Source organism: Myotis myotis, unplaced genomic scaffold (genome assembly GCF_014108235.1).
Source record: "Myotis myotis isolate mMyoMyo1 unplaced genomic scaffold, mMyoMyo1.p scaffold_m19_p_21, whole genome shotgun sequence".
Lineage (NCBI taxonomy): Eukaryota > Metazoa > Chordata > Mammalia > Chiroptera > Vespertilionidae > Myotis > Myotis myotis.
In genome coordinates, this window is record NW_023416326.1 from 6,327,442 (window position 1) to 6,333,461 (window position 6,020).

Here is a 6,020-nt window from a genome sequence, read left to right on the forward strand (position 1 = left end):
AGGAATTGGCCAGCCTCAGCTCTTTGCTTTGCACTGGCTGCCTCCCCACAAAACCCTGCTCCCCAGGACAGAGCCCCTGATGTGCACCCCCTCTCCGCCCCCCCGCCCCAGGCGGCTGCGGGAGAGCCCAGCGCCTGGTCCCCAGGTTGGCAGCCGGAGAGGTGAGGGAGATGAATGTGGGAGCCGAGGCCATGGCATGACCAGGGCACACCGGCCCCCAGCAGAGGCCCCGGTGCAGGGAGAGGCTAACGACTTGGCGATTTTCTGGAGCCGAAGTGTATGGTCTGTGATCGCTAACCTGAATATCTGAGAAGGTTCCCTTAAGAGACGTTAGGGCAAAATAGATGAGTAGCCCTTAGAAAGGGGCTCCTGGCTGTCAAAATAAACCCACCGTGACGATCTGGGTGTGACCAGGCACCCCGGCCAGCCTGTGGTTTGTGTTGATACTGGGAATGGGGTTTTATTCGCTGTGTTATGGCCGGCATGAGGGAGGCAGAGGAGGGGGAAGGAAGCCAGCTCAGAGCTATATGTCCGAGGACACAGTGGACAAAGAGAAAGAGCGGACGGTTCTGTGCCAACCACCCCTCTAGCTTCAGCAGGGACGATGGGGCTCCCAGGGGAGAAAAGTCTCGCTTCCACTGACCGAAAACTCACCCTCTCACCTCAGGGCTTTAGCTCCCGCAGCAGCCAAGACTTCGGCTAGACAGTAGGAAGAACTTCCCGTCACTCCCCGAACCACGGCTGTCTGGGTGACACCCATTCACCACGGCCAGACCCCGCCAACAACACCCAAGCCGTCTAATGGCAGGCCCCTCGTGACAGGGGAGCCACGAGTCAGACTTACAGGAATCGAGTCTTTCCAACAATCCCGGCTCCAGAAGGACCTGTTCCCTGCTTGGCAAGACGCACAGAATTTCAGACCTTGGAGCCGGGCTGCTCACCCTCAGCCCTGTTGGCGCTTGGGGTCAGACACTTCTTTGGCGGGGGGCCGGGGGAGGGGGCATCCTGTGCCCCATGGACCACCTGGGAATCTGCCAGGCGTAATTCATAATCAAGCGCTTTTTCAAAGTCTTTTGGCTCTGGCCCGACACCATTAAACATTCAAGTACACGTCTCCCGGCTCTGCCTGAGCTTAAGGGCCGCCTTCTCATTGCCACTGACCTCCCCAAGCAGCCTCGCTGCCGGGCGAGAACCCAGCAGACCCCTCAGGGATGCAGGGTTTTATTCTGGTCTATACATCAGCCTCTGTGAGTCTGGCTAATGGGGGTCTGCCTCCCGGGCCAGACCCGTTCTTGGTGTGCGGACAGCCAGGTGTCTGGGCAGATGAGGCCCAGAGCCAGACCGTGGGATTGTCAGAATCCCGGAGAGGAGGACCCTGTGGGTCTTTCCCACGTTCATCCCTCCTTGTCGCCCTGTAGCTCCACGAGCTGACCCCGCAGTGTCGCGATGGTGAGGAACCGCGGCCCAGCGAGCACAGACCCCAGTGGGGTGTCCGCACTGATGTGCGCACAGACCCCGGCACTCACACGCCAACGGATGGGACCGGCCTGGATAGTGTCTGGACGCTGCCCTGCAGGGGCTCCATGGGCGATTTTTTTTCTCATGAGCAAAGCACGGAGAAGTGCCTGGCTTAGAGATTTTTTTTTTTTTTTTTAAAAGCCCCGAAAGTTAATGAAAAGGAGAACATGCTCCCAATGGCTTGGAAACAGTGAGTACAAGACTATTGCATTAATCAGTCTGCCTGTTTGTACTCAATAAAAGTGCCTTTAACTCAATTACATCTAATTCTCTGTCTATTCATTCAACAGAAGGAGAGGTCTGCAATAATGAACTCGTTGAAAAAAATAAAATTTCAGCCAACGCCTGAACCAAAAGAAATGGTACATCTGGGGGCGGGGGCGATCAGGGAGTCCGCGTTGGCCGTGCTCAGAGCTGGTTCGTCCACACTCAGTGCCCCGAAATCCAGTGATGCTGCTGCAGGGACAGCAGCGGCACAAGTTTCTACCTGTGCCTCTGCGTCGGCTCACTAGCTGCCTGAGGTCGACTTAAGCCTCTGCCTGGACCTTCGTCGGGATCTCTAGGTATAAATGACTTTTTACAAAATCGTCATAAAGGAAAATTCTGTTTCTTACACAAAATCTCCAGTGCTGCTTCTTACATGTAGTGCTGTCCCCTTGTCCTTCCCCTGGGAACCCCGTCTTTCCACAGACTCCTCTGAGCCCAGGTCACACGCACACCCACCCCCCCCAACCGGTCGTTCAGTTTGTTAGAGCATCATCCTGACCCCCGGCCAGGGCACACACACAAAAAAATAGCCTCCCAGCCCGGCCAGCCTGACTCAGTGGTTGAGTGTTGACCTATGAACCAGGAGGTCACCGGTTCGATTCCCCGGTCAGGGCACAGGCCCCGGTTACAGGCTCGATCCCCTGTGTGGGGGGCATGCAGGAGGCAGCCGATCCATGATTCTCTCATCGTTGATGTTTCTATCTCTCGCCCTCTGCCTTCCTCTCTGAAATCAATAAAAATATATTAAAATTTAAAAAGTAATAATGCATCCCAGTTGTACAAAAAGTTCTATAAATGAAACCGCATTATTTCTGTAAGCCGCGTGTGACCACGGTGTGCACCTCTGAGAAGGTAGGGTTGGTGGAGGTTAGCTTCCTACGTCATGTTTGCACGTTTCCAAACAAGAACTTAAGTGAATATAATTGATAAAGAATATCAGTGATGCAAGGCTGGATCTGGCATCAGCCAAGTATCTGACAGTCTCTGTCCTTCGTCCCCACCCTTTTGAGTCACACTGGGGCCTAGATCGGGTCCCCCAAATACCCCATAGTATCAACTGTCTTCCCTTCCCTTCTTTGCTGGGAGACATGCTCCCCAGGTACATCCAGGATGACACGGCCACCTCCCCCAGCACCTAACAGCAGATTCAGTTGCTCTCTCAGGACAAAGAGGGCAGGACGGTGTGGGGTCTCATGCCGGTACTTTCCCTGGCACAAGGGAAGCGCTGTCATTGTCAAAGCCCTTTCTTACCACTATTATTGCAAAAAAGACAAGGACCCTCGCTGTCACCACTTCTACTTAACGTCGTACTGTGAGGCGAGAGGAGGCGGGAAGACTTGGATCTCTAGGAATAAGCCTATGAAAGGGTGTGCAAGACCACGTGGATATACACCAGTTCCTTTGTCCATCCATCCATCCATTAGCTTACGTTGCCTCCATACCTGGGCTATTAGAAATAATGCCGTCATGAACGTGGGAGTGGAGCTTTTAAATTTTTTTTCAGGACACCCCTTTCACGTCCTTCAGATATAACCCAGAAGTAGCACTGCCTGATCGTTCTATGTTTAATTTTTTGTTATGTTTTGGAGAGAGAGAGGGGAAGGAGAGAGAGCTAGAAACATCAATGATGAGAGAGAATCATGGATCGGCTGCCTCCTGCATGCCCCCCCACTGGGGATCAAGCCTGCAACCTGGACATGTGCCCTTGACCGGAATCGAACCCGGGACCCTTCAGTCCGCAGGCCGATGCTCTATCCACTGAGCCAGACCGGCGAGGGCGGCCCTTTCGGTTCTGACATTTCAAGTTCATGACACACTGACATATTTGAACCCATGCAGGAGGCTCAGCCTGAGTCAGCTCATGCTACACCCCTCGCCTTTCTCTGCGGGATCAGCCAGGCGAGGACGGCCTCTGACCCTCAGAGCCTCAGCCACAGCCTCAAAGCCCACACCCAGCAGCAGTCCCTGCTGGTGAACTTGGAGCAGGGAACACACGATGTCTGTGACAGCGCTGACGTGAGGCGGGCAGGGCGAGGCCTGCGCTCTGGGGAAAGCCAGGGGCACAGGCCGCGGAGAGGGGAGCAGGCCGCGTGCGGGGCGCGCAGGAAACACCCGGGGCGCGTGTGCCGGGGCCACCGGGCCGGGGAGAAACGTGAGCAGCAGCCACACGGGGACTTTACTGGGTGTTGGGCTCAGCGACTGTTTTTGTTTGGGCTCTAGTCATAAATGAACCCCACTCGTCAGGGGAAAATACTTCCATTTTAGCAGATGGAGTAAACCACCTCTCAGTGTAATTATTTATAATTAAATACATTTTAATTGATTTCAGAGAGGAAGGGAGAGGGAGAGAGAATCATGGACCGGCTGCCTCCTGCACGCCCCACACTGGGGATCGAGCCCACAACCCGGGCACGTGCCCTGACCGGGAATTGAACCCTGACCTCCTGGCTCCTAGGTCGACGCTCAACCACGGAGCCATCCAGATCGGGCTTCTTTTTATTTTTTAAAAAATTGATATTGAGAGAAAGAGGGAGAGAAACATCGCTGTGTTGTCCCACTTATTCGTGCATTCACTGGTTGGTTCTTGTATGTGCCCTGACTGGGGATGGATCCCACAACCTTGGGGTTATGGGATGATGCTCTAACCACCGAGCCACCCGGCCAGGACTCCTCTCGGTTTCCAAGCTCTAACCGAGCCGTCCTCCCTCAGGCCCTGCTGCACCCACCCACCCGCCCTGTCTCTCTCTGGGAGACGCCGGGGCAGGGAGACAGGGCCCCCTCTCGGGACAGTGGGGAGGCAGGAAGCTCAACTCTGTTTGACGTGGCTGTCCTCGCCCAGCCCTGGTCCCGGCCCAGATCCTCAAAAATAGATCTGCCGGGACCCGGGGAAGGAAAGGGACAGCCGATTCGAAGTCGCGTAAACAGGTTTAAAGGGGAGCGGGAGGAAAGAGCGAGGGCGGGGACCCTCCCTTCCTCTGTCCCCCCTGTCACAAGGCCCAGCCACCGGTGACACAGGGTGGCCCTGAGCCAGGGTGAGAGGGGAAAGTTGAAGTTCTAGGAGTGACATGGGTCCTCACCAGGTGGCTCTGTCCTGTCCCTTGACTGGGAGCCTCTGCAGGGACATAGGCCACTGCCCACATCACAACTACTTTCTCTCTGTGACAAATGAGGCCCAGACCCCACCACCTTGGAAAGTGGGGGTTCCCGCCCGAGCTGGTTTGGCTCAGTGGATAGAGCATTGGCCTGTGGGCTGAGGGGTCCTGGGTTCGATTCCTGGTCAGGGTTTGATGCCCGGGTTGTGGGCTCGATCCCCAGTGTGGGGCGTGCAGGAGGCAGCCGATCCATGATTCTCTCTCATCATTGATGTTACTCTCTCTCTTGCCCTCTCCCTTCCTCTCTGAAATCAATTAAAATATTTTTTTTTAAAGAAAGAAAACGGGGGTTCTGCTCTGACAGCCGCACTTCAGAGGCCCCTCCCTGGCCACATCCTTCCCACAGGGCGGACTAACGGCATGTTCCTGCCTGGAGAGGGGACCTGCCTTATAGGATCTACAGCAAGCGTGTCAAACTCGCGGCCCATGAGGCCCACAACGAATATATTTGCGGCCCAGCCAATATAACGGTGTTCAATAAAAATTTTGTAACTTGCCCTAACCAGTTTGGCTCAGTGGATAGAGCATCGGCCTGCAGACTGAAGGGTCCCAGGTTCGATTCCGGTCAAGGGCATGTACCTGGGTTGCGGGCACATCCCCAGTAGGGGGTGTGCAGGAGGCAGCTGATCGATGTTCCTCTCATCGATGTTTCTAACTCTCTATCTCTCTCCCTTTCCCATCCTATAAAAAAAAAATCAATAAAATATATTTTTTAAAAAATTTCATAACTTAATTTTTACAATGTCCTGTTATGCATCATTATTAATAACGAACTATAATGTTCGCTAATGACTGATGACTATAATCTAATCGTGTTACATTCATTTCCTTTATGCACCTTATACTCAGGCGCACCATTTCGCTCCACTAACACTCGCAGCAAATATTTTAGCAGCCGACGGCCACATCATTCGTTTGGTGTGCGCAACAGGAAATATTTCGCTTTCGGAGAACAGGAAAAAATAGGTTTATTTGCGTAACGCGTATTCATTTGTGCAGTTATTCAGTGTCTGGTAAGTTCATGTTCAAGAAAAAATATTAACTTTTATTAAGAGTTCTATTATTTTATGTGAACGATGACTC